General features: G+C 38.1%; 1 pseudogene; it reads left to right on the plus strand.

The window, feature by feature from the left end:
• Positions 1-6,973: 6,973 nt before the first annotated feature.
• Positions 6,974-7,951, plus strand: LOC108543313 (olfactory receptor 2F1-like; annotated as a pseudogene).
• Positions 7,952-10,549: the final 2,598 nt, after the last annotated feature.

Genomic DNA, 10,549 nt, shown 5'->3' on the forward strand with positions numbered 1-10,549 from the left:
AAAAGAATCATGGTGCACACATTTTCTGGAGAGAAAGTTTTGGCTTTTAGACCTTAGCTTTAGGGAATTATCACTATAATGAATAAGAGATAATATTGGTAATATGCCCCTAAGCCTCAGCATGTTTCAGATTAAATTCACAAAGCTCTTAGAAGGTTTTGTTTAACCATGCACTCTTTGAATTGATGTAAGTAGTGGAAAAGATTACTATTCAAAATATGTTTTGGAATGTGAGACATTGAGGAATACTTTTCTAGCGTGCATACCTTCTGAGTCTTTCCAAGTCAACACTTCCCTCTTCCTAATATGGGGGAAAAGGGAGAAGTTAATGTTTTAAGGCAGCCAGTCAATAGAAGTGGAAAATTATGTTAGATACTTTAAAATGTATAATACACTGACTGAAGTGGGATAGCAAAACATGGAACTCAACGTTGCAAATGGAAATTATGCCTAAGTGTCAAGCCCTGGACATTTGATTCCTTGCAAGAATAAATTGAATATATTTCAGTCTTGGTCCACAGAGTAGCAATGACATTTAAATGCAATTAAAAATAATACAACAAAAATGTGAACAGCAGCACGTGAAGACATTTCCAGAGCCCCACAACTTATGATCCTGTCTGCGTGGCACCAACACAGTGATAAGTTCTGTCAATGCCCGATTGATTTTAACTATGGGTCTGGCTTCTCATCTTTTACTTGATGAATAGTGGCTCATGGTTCCTCCAACACCTTCTTATTTCGTTAGAGCAGCAATAGGGGGAGGATGTGGTAAAAGGCTGAAAGGGAACTTTAGGTGAGAAGTCATTGTTGCTTGGGGCTGTACCCTTTCTTCTCAGCATTCTGCAGAGTTGTACGGAGCTGGGCATGGATGGGACCCCCATCTCGGAGATCAGTTCTTCAGGGTTAAAGAAAATTCTAGCAGACTTATTGGCAGAAGGATTCCATAATTTCAAAACACCAGATGTTAACAGCAAATATTAACATACGTCACTGCCTAAGAATTTACTATGAGTAACATTTTTAACTTCACTTAACATCTTGCTTTTCCCTGTGCTCCTTTGAAGAAGGGGAGAGGAAAAGGCAATTTTAGAACAGGGACCACATCTTCTGGAAGGCAGGCCTGCATGTAGAGAGCTACAGAGACTGGCATGGAGCTTTTTGTCTCCTAGATGAGGGGTTAGAATATAAATTCAGAGAAAGGAAGGCAGGAACATCTATAGCCCAATTTTATCTACTCCATCCGGATAAAGCAGGTTTGAACATCTGCTAGCTCAGTTCTGTGAATTTTTCACTCTTCATCTTCTTCAGGTGATATATATTTTTTGTCACAGATATTGTAAGATAGTAGTTGATTGAAACAATAAGAAAAAGAGTAATGGGTGAATTTACCGAGATAGGATAGGTTGAAAAGAACATTTAATTTGTTGCAATTTAGATTTAATTTTCCAAAAAAGAAAACAGATTCCATGGAATCAATGAATAGATTTGCTTTACTAAAGAAAGATCATGACTGATTGAAATTTAACTGTTAAATCAGGGTTTTTTTTATTATGTAAAACAAACTGTGTGAAGAATCTAAACACTTATTTTTTTGGTCTTTCTTTGTCGTAGATAGAAGAACATTTCAGTCCTGATATTTGCTGTAACTAGTAACTACCGGATAAACAGAGAAAGCACATGGAGGATCTTTTACCTGGGTCCAACAAAAGTAATTTTGTTTTCTTTTATATGTTTGTTTGACACATAAAAATTGTATATATTTATTGTATATATTTTAAGAATTCTTGTTACAAAAATAATATGTATGTGATGTGATGCACATATTAATTAGCTCAACTTAGCCATTCCAATAAAGGTAATATTTTAACTAGAAAATTTTTATCTTTGCTGTTCATACCTCTTCCCTGATTTTTTTCTGTAATTTTCAGGTTATTTACATCTAAAACCCCAGTTTTTACTGTTATGTGATGTGTTGTAAAGGATCAGTGTAAGCTGTTATACCAGTTGATAATGTTTAGGTACTTTATATTATAAAAGTTTCATTTAGCATTATTGCATTTTTGAACATTTCGCAAAAAAAGACAATGTTCAACATAAATGTAATACATTTCAGGCATTAGAGACAGGGCTTTAAGAAAGATAATCTCCTGGCTAACACGGTGAAACCCCGTCTCTACTAAAAAATACAAAAAACTAGCCGGGCGAGGTGGCGGGCGCCTGTAGTCCCAGCTACTCGGGAGGCTGAGGCAGGAGAATGGCGTGAACCCGGGAGGCGGAGCTTGCAGTGAGCTGAGATCTGGCCAGTGCACTCCAGCTTGGGTGACAGAGCGAGACTCTGTCTCAAAAAAAAAAAAAAAAAAAAAAAAAAAAAAAAAGAAAGATAATCATTCACAGAATATTTCAGTAGCACCTCTCTTACTATATCACACATTGTTTTCTATTTTTTATGGTCACGGTGATTATCCTACGTTCACCCCATTTCATAAAATACAATAGGAATTCCTTTTTTCATCGTGATCCTGTTTATAGAGGTGAACTACAGGGTATGCCATTCTTCAGTACTGTGTTCTGAGCAGGCAGCATGAATTGGTTATTTTCAACAGTCAAAAGAAAGCTCAAAACATATATAGAAAAAAATTGATTTGATGTTTATTGAGTATAAAGATGATATAACTCTAAGAATGTAAAATATAATTTTATTGCTTACTAAAGGAACATTAGATGCCTGGCAAAAAGGTAATGTTGTTGGTGTTGGACAAGTACTGTGAAGAGCACACAAGTCACACTTGTACACCACGAAGAGCTAAATAGGACTATTAGCTGTGTTCATTGTCCAGTACTGGTTTTGTAACTTGGCTGTGTGCTTGTATTAAGAGGTTTTGGTAGTTGTGTTTGCACAGACAAATTGAAGAAATATTCTCACGTTTTTTCCTTAGTTAGTTGACTTCAATGAATGCCACTTGTGTAGGGGAAATACAGATTCCACAAATTAAAGCAGTAAAGATCAAGCTTTGGCTTCCTATAGGAGTGGTTGGATACGAAGCATGTTACCTGGCACCTGGTCCGTTCATCGTGATATAAGAATAGAAAGCCAGTTATATTTAGCTGAAAGGTGAGCCCAGAATAATATGCATATGGTTTCAACTGAAGGTGCGTTAAAATCATCTGGCTCGTACATGGTTCCTCTTTCAATTGGCTTTCCAAGTGCAGATGATACTTACATTTTCTTTATCTAACATCAATCTAAAAATGTTAATTATTAATGTTTAATTATTTTGAAACCCACAAGGGCCATGGAAAAGCACAGCAAATTTGATGGGTTAATAAAAATTAGCTAACATATCAGTGAAAGATATTCAAGTATTAGCTTATTTTAATAAAAGACTTGGTTGGAAAACACAGGGCATGAAAATAAATGCTATAGTTAATAAAAGTTAGTCATAGAAGAAGAGCAGATTATGGATTAGATGAAAAGTCTTCTACCCAGGATAAACTTAAATCTTTAAGCACTTAGACATTATAGATCTTTTTGTGCTTAAAATGACGTAAAAATTTGTATTTTATATAATTAACTTGGAGGTAGTGTGTAGGATTTTTGGAGTGAATGGAAGTTACATTAGGGAAATTTACAAGGAAGCTCTGGCACTCTAGAATATGGGAATAGAGAGGGAAAGCGTAAGTGTGGCTGAGAGTAAGGAGAAGATGGGGGAGATATATAATAAAATAAAGGAAGAGAATGTATTCTGTGGCATACAGAAGAAGAGGGAAAAATAAAAGATGACTCATTGAGAGACTAGGAGAAATCTAATTCTGCTGACAGTAAAAAAGAACTCAGGATGGATTTCATTTATGGATACAGGAGTACAGGCATCGGTGAGATATTTAAGAAACATTCATTCAGCTTTTCTGGAATGCATTTGGAGCTTTGAAGGGAAATCCAGGAGCTAAATGTAAAATTGAGGGTGAGCCATATAGAGTTGATAGTAATTATTATAACTAGAAATAAAAAGACTTCTAAGAAAAACTGTAGAAGTTAAGTACAAGTTCTGAGCACAGAACCTTAGCAAATGCTCATAGAGCAGAGCAGGGGAACGAGGAAGGTTAAGAAAGCAAATTCGATTGGAGGAAAATCAGGACAGAAGTCCATGACAGAGTTGAGAGTTTGAAGGAAGAAACAGGTAACATTATTAAAAGCTAAGTAAAAAATGAAAATACGATAAAAAAATCTCTGGAATTGATGATGGCAGGTTATCAGTAACCTTTAAGTTTTCAAATCCTATAGATTAGTGAAGGCAGAAATGTTTACAGGCTCAGGAATAAATATTAGGAAATAAATCCAGACAATGGATTCCAATCATTAGAGATGTGAAACGAAGGGGGATTTAGAATGCTATATACACAGTAAAGCTTCCTAAGTTGAGATGCCTGTATATTTTCTTTTATAATGAGGGCGAAGGAGATACTCAGGAGCAAGAGAAACCTGAGGATGGTAGAGAGGGAGAGTAAATGGATAAAGAAGATTCTGAATGAGAGAGCATGAAATCAAGACTAAGGATCATCAGTAAATAATGGACACCTGCCTGTTCCAGCGCTCCTGTAGGAACCTAGGCCTTCAACGCCTTTAATTTCACCCAGGACCCTTCAGCTGGCCAGTATTAGGCACATTTCACACATGAAGAATGTGAGGCTCTGAGACGCTAAGTATCTTGCTCCGAGTCTCAGGAAACAGAACAGATGTGGATCCAACACAGGAGCTGTTAGACTCTGAAGTTCACACTTTCTCTGAGATGAGTCACTGTCAGTCATTTGTAATGTGACAAGGACTTAGTGGAGAGACATGTTGGGTGACTGAGAGGAGCACAGTGAGTCACGGGCTTGCAGGGTCTCCAGTGCGGCAGAGGAGCAAATACAGTGAAGACCACTGTGTCTTTTCCCTCACTGATATGTCAGCTCTCCATGAAAATTAAGGGTAATATTCACCCTAAAAATCCATCATCTAACAACGATGGCACTTTATAGGTGTTTGCCAAGTTAATGGAAAAATGTCTAGTTCAGATGCAAATCTGGAATCTAGTCAATAATAGTTGACAGGTTTTCTTTTAGTGAAATGTTTTTGAGGTTTTAGAATTTAAATTTGAATGTCTCTTTGAGGCAATCAAATGTATTCTCAGGCTCATTATTATTTTAGAAAAGCACTGAGGGGTGCTGCTGAGGGATGCTGCTGGGAGCATCAGGACAGAGCAGTAAAAAGGAAATGTTGGAGGAGAAGGAAGGTCTTGAGGAGGACATTAGGGAGAGTCTAGAAAAAATGGATGTGAACGTCAACTCTGAAAGGGATGAGCATTTCTGGAACTACATGTTTTGCTTAATTATTTATCACGTAAGAGAGTTGAAGCATTGACAGTCTTTCCCTTGTAGGTAAGAGACCCTAGTCTGTCCGGACCTGTTTCTGCCCTCAATGCCTCCTGCCTCCTTTCTTTCCTACTTTCCCTTATTGTGGACACTGCAATAAAAGGAAAGCTCATGAAGAGGCAGACATGGAATAAGAAGGAATTGGTTCTAATTTTTTTTTTTTTTTTTTTACAATGTAGCTTGTTTTTGTTTAATGTACAAAATTGATGCTGTAACATTAGTTTTACTGACAAAGCACTTGCTGAGCAAAAGTAAGGAGAAGGGAATCTCCATTCCAATGTACATTCAAGTGAATTCATATCTTCCTCTCTGTCTTGGACAATGAAGAAGGGTCCTTAGACATCTGCTTTCTCTTCCTCCCTCGTATCTAAAAAGTCTAAGCATTCATATCCATATTTGTTTTCTTTCATGGCCGTAGCAACAGGAGCAAGTTGAAAAAAGCAAAAAAAAAAAAAAAAAGAGACCAAGGTACAATTACAATCCTATCCCACAAAGAGGTCAAAGGCTACCCAAAAGACCAGTGGGCCGCAGGATCCTCAAAGCATCTAAGCCATTTGTATACTTTCAGGTATGTTACAGGTGGTCTCCAATTTTATTTGTATCTGAATTTGTGGAGAGGATGCAGGGAAAATCATGTTTGTTGGCTTACCTATCCCGACACAGACATCATGTTACTACTAAAACATATGATTCTACAGTTGTACTACCAGTAACAATTCAAAAAGTACTTTCCCCATATGTTATCTACATTTGATGCTAAATGTACTCGTGAGTTATGTAATAATGTCCCCTTGCATATATAGTGTTTATCAATAAACCAACATCATGAATCTGCCTAATAAAATCAGGTTTAAACATGGGTTTCCGGTTCCAGATTTTTCCTCCAGGCCTTGCTTCTTCCAAATCTTTCCTTTTGTAGTAGATTTACACATTTCATCAAAATGAGTCTGGTTGACATGTTTAAGGTAATTCTTTAACTTTCCAACCATATTCTTCTTTATTGCTTATCATTTTACCTGCTGGTTGTCATTTGAAATTCTCTCCTTGCCCTGGAATCTGAAGTAAGTTGGTAAAGATTCAGAATTTCTAGTGTTGCAATACATTATTTACTTTTGTAGTACATTTACACATTCCATCAAGATGAGTCCAGTTGACATACTTAAGGTAATTTGTTAACTTTCCAACCATATTCTTCTTCATTGCTTATCATTTTTACCTGCTGGTTGCCATTTGCAATCCTCTCCTTGCCCTGGAATCTGAAGTAAGTTTGTAAAGATGTAGAATTCCTAATGTTGCAATGCATCATTTCTAGGATTTAACTGGCTTCCCTGACATCAAATTGCGTCTTGTAAAGGCCATAGTTTGTCTCTCTGATGCAAAGTAAATGTAATGCATGTTGGGTCAAGACTGTCATTTTGGCCAATAAATGACCTGAAGTACCTGCCTAGGGCTGGCTGGCATGTATAGAATGCATTCAAACAAGTTATTCTTATGGTTAGTCAACAACTTCTGTTTTTTTCTGACTCCCTTCACAGATTAATAATCCTTAAATATTTTAATGGGAACAAATAACCAGACTTGGGTGAGTGAATTTATTCTCCACGGCCTGTCCAGTGACTGGAACACTCAGGTCTCCCTCTTTGTCCTGTTCTTGGTCATGTACATGGTGACCATGCTGGGGAACTGTCTCATTGTCCTTCTGATCAGACTGGACAACCGACTCCACACTCCCATGTATTTCTTTCTCACCAACCTCTCCCTTGTTGATGTCTCCTATGCCACAAGTATAGTTCCTCAGCTGCTGGCGCATTTTCTTGCAGAACATAAAGCCATCCCATTGCAGAGTTGTGCAGCCCAGTTATTTTTCTCCCTGGCCTTGGGTGGGATTGACAGTGTGAGTTGTGTCTCGCTGCGCCCACGTGATGGGCTATGACACTATGTGGCTGTGCTGTGACCCCCTGCCATACTCGGCCATCATGCCATGGAGCGCTGTGTGACTAAGCGGCTTGCGGCCCATCCACATCACTGCGGGTCAGTGGATCCATTTAACTCTGCTCATGTGCATACACACACATCACCTTTCAGCTGGCCCATGCTGCACAAACAAGTTATTGATCACATTATTCTGCTGCAAAATTCTAGTGCTGATCAGGCTGGGCCTTGTGTGCGACACCTCCTCCAAGTGTCTAGCATTGTTCTTCTGATGACACCCTTCTGCCTGGTTCTTTTGTCCTACATCCGGATCATCTCCACCATCTTAAAGATCCAGTCCAGAGAAGGAAGGAGGAAAGCCTTTCACACGTGTGCCTCTCACCTCACAGTGGTTGCCCTGTGCTATGGCCTGGCCATTTTCACTTACATCAAGCCCCACTCCAGTCTCTCTGTCCTTCAGGAGAAGTTGTTCTCTCTCTTTTATGCCATTTTGACACCAATGCTGAACCCCATGATTTACAGCCTAAGGAATAAAGAGGTGAAAGGCGCCTGGAAGAAACTATTATGGAAATTCTCTGGGTTAACATCAAAGTTGGCAACTTGACTCACGAGCATGACTTAGAGAAACCAACTTTACCTCAGTGTTCATCCAACTCAGATCTGACAGGTGTAAACTATATTGTCCTGGCAACCAGGAAGGAGATGACATAACATGAACTGTGGGTGTTATGTAGGAGGCTGAGTGGTTGCGTTGGATGGGGTGTGGGATGTGGGGTTATGTTTATGAACAGTGGAGTTAGATACTGCTGTTATAAAACTTCCCATACTTCTTCCACCTCCACTCTTACAGCCTGACAATCATTGAAAAAAAATTACTACTTACTGTTTTGATTTGTCACATCGTTTGTAATCATAAACCTATTCATGGATGTTACCTTAGACCACTGGTACTTACACATCCACATTTTATAAAAGGTTATGGTGCTTCCATTGAAAACAAAACGCATTTTTACATTTGAAGACTCACTTTAAATAATTTGTAGCATAGGTCATCATATGCAGTAATTGTGTGAGTCAACATTCTGAGAAAAGTGTTATTGTCAAGGCTGACTAAAATGTTTTTGTGCAGTACCTACAAAAGGTGAACATAATGTCTTTTCCTGAGTGCCGGAGGTAATTCAGTGAAAAAATATCAACTCAAGGTCTTGTTTTACCTTTATAGGGTTATAATCAATGGTTGTTTGTACTAAAGACTATTGTTGACTAAGAAAAGTTAAGCTTCAGGCACTCCTTGACAGTATCCAAACAGTTTGAGAAGAATTTTACTGCATATATAGTATGTCATTTAATATATTAAAAATGATTAATCTCTGAAAAATTCATAAGCTCTTTCTCTGAAACATTTTTTATTTATTTTTTATTTTTTATTTTTTGAGATGGAGTTTCACTCTTGTTGCCCAGGCTGGAGTGCAATGGTGCAATCTCGGCTCACTGCAACCTCCGCCTCCTGGGTTCAAGTGATTCTCCTGCCTCAGCCTCCCAAGTAGCTGGGATTAACAGCATGTGCCACCATGCCTGGCTAATTTTTTGTATTTTTAGTAGAGATGGGGTTTCTCCATGTTGGTCAGGCTGGTCTCGAACTCCTGACCTTGGGTGATCCACCTGCCTCGGCTTCCCAAAGTGCTGGGATTACGAGTGTGAGCCACCACACCTGGCCCTCTCTGAATCTTCAGAAACACACAAAAAAGCACACAAATTATGAGATACTGTATAAAAGGTCAAAGACATAGTTAATCTAAGGACAAACTCTTCAGCCAAAGTCAGTGAAGGGTAGGATAATTTAATACGAATTTTCAAACATCAAAGGTCAGTTAGCTGGGCAAATGTTACCCTCAAGTCTCCACACTGAGAACTTCTCTTGCCGCCTCTGTCTTTCCCGCCCTCACACACACAACAGAGCCGTAGGTGAACTTTCATAAATCTTGTAACCTGGGCTTATCTGACAGTGGACTTCCCTTTGAAAAGAAGCATAACTGATATAAAAGAAGGAGCAGACATAATTGAAAAAGGGGAAAGGAAAGAAAGAATACGACCATAGCTGGTCTCTCTACTCCTTTGAAGGTGTCCAAGTCCTTTCTTCCTTTTGCATTTTCTTTAAGTCAGTTGATTTGCATTTCTTACATTTGTCAACACATCATCATAGAATCTAAGCTTTCCTACAGTGTTGAAGACATACAACTCAAAGCCCATTTGATATCTGAATTTTATATTAATAGTAATGCAATCTTAAATTTTGCAAGATAGGCAGTCATCCTAAAAGATGACAATGCTGGCAAATTAAATTTTTATTTCAAGTATTATCAGTGGAGTATCTATTCTGTGTCAGTGTCAATAAATGGTTGTTGGACACAATAGTCAATATGATACCATCCTGACAAGGATAATTTCGCATAGTAGGGACGACAGATGATGAAACAATGATAACGCATTGTGGTAAGTGTTACAGTGAAGGGAAACCTGCTGGAAATGATTGCAGAAGTCTTCCTATAAAAGGATCTTTGGGTTGAGACCAGAAATGTAAGAACAGGTTATCTAGAAGATAAGAAACCCAAACAGGAAACAACCTGTACAAAGTTGTAGAGATGTGAGCAAGAATGAAAGTCCAAAAAATGCTGGAAGTTCAATTTCAGGGCAGAGAAGAGTGAGGGAGTAGTAAAGATAAAGCAGGCGGGTTAGACATGGTCAGATCCTGGAAGGTGTCAAATGTCTAAGTATCTTTTAATTTTATTCTGATAGAAAACAATAGTCAGTGGAGAATTTTTAGAAGGAGTATAGATTGAAAAAAAATCACATTTAAAAACTATCACTCTGGCAAATGAGATAGTGGAAAAAAGGATTAGAGGCAAGACGACCAGCCTGCCTGCTGGGTCTGCTTCAGTAATACTCTTGAGACATTAGAGATGTCTGAATTAAGTTAGATGCAATGGGAAGGAGACAAGTAAAGTAGTGTCATTTAAAAGCGATGTCAGCTAAAACATTTCATCTCCCAGATTGGAAATGTCATCTGAATCTCATTCCTCTTTTAAAATGTGAGGATACTGTCTGAACATTCTGTAAATTGTGTAGTAAACTGGAAAATTCACCATCATGAACATGCCCTATATAAAATGGTATGGGAAAGAGATAAGGAGAAAGTAATCAA

Source organism: Rhinopithecus bieti, unplaced genomic scaffold, assembly GCF_001698545.2.
Source record: "Rhinopithecus bieti isolate Rb0 unplaced genomic scaffold, ASM169854v2 scaffold_23862, whole genome shotgun sequence".
In the NCBI taxonomy this organism is placed as follows: Eukaryota; Metazoa; Chordata; class Mammalia; order Primates; family Cercopithecidae; genus Rhinopithecus; species Rhinopithecus bieti.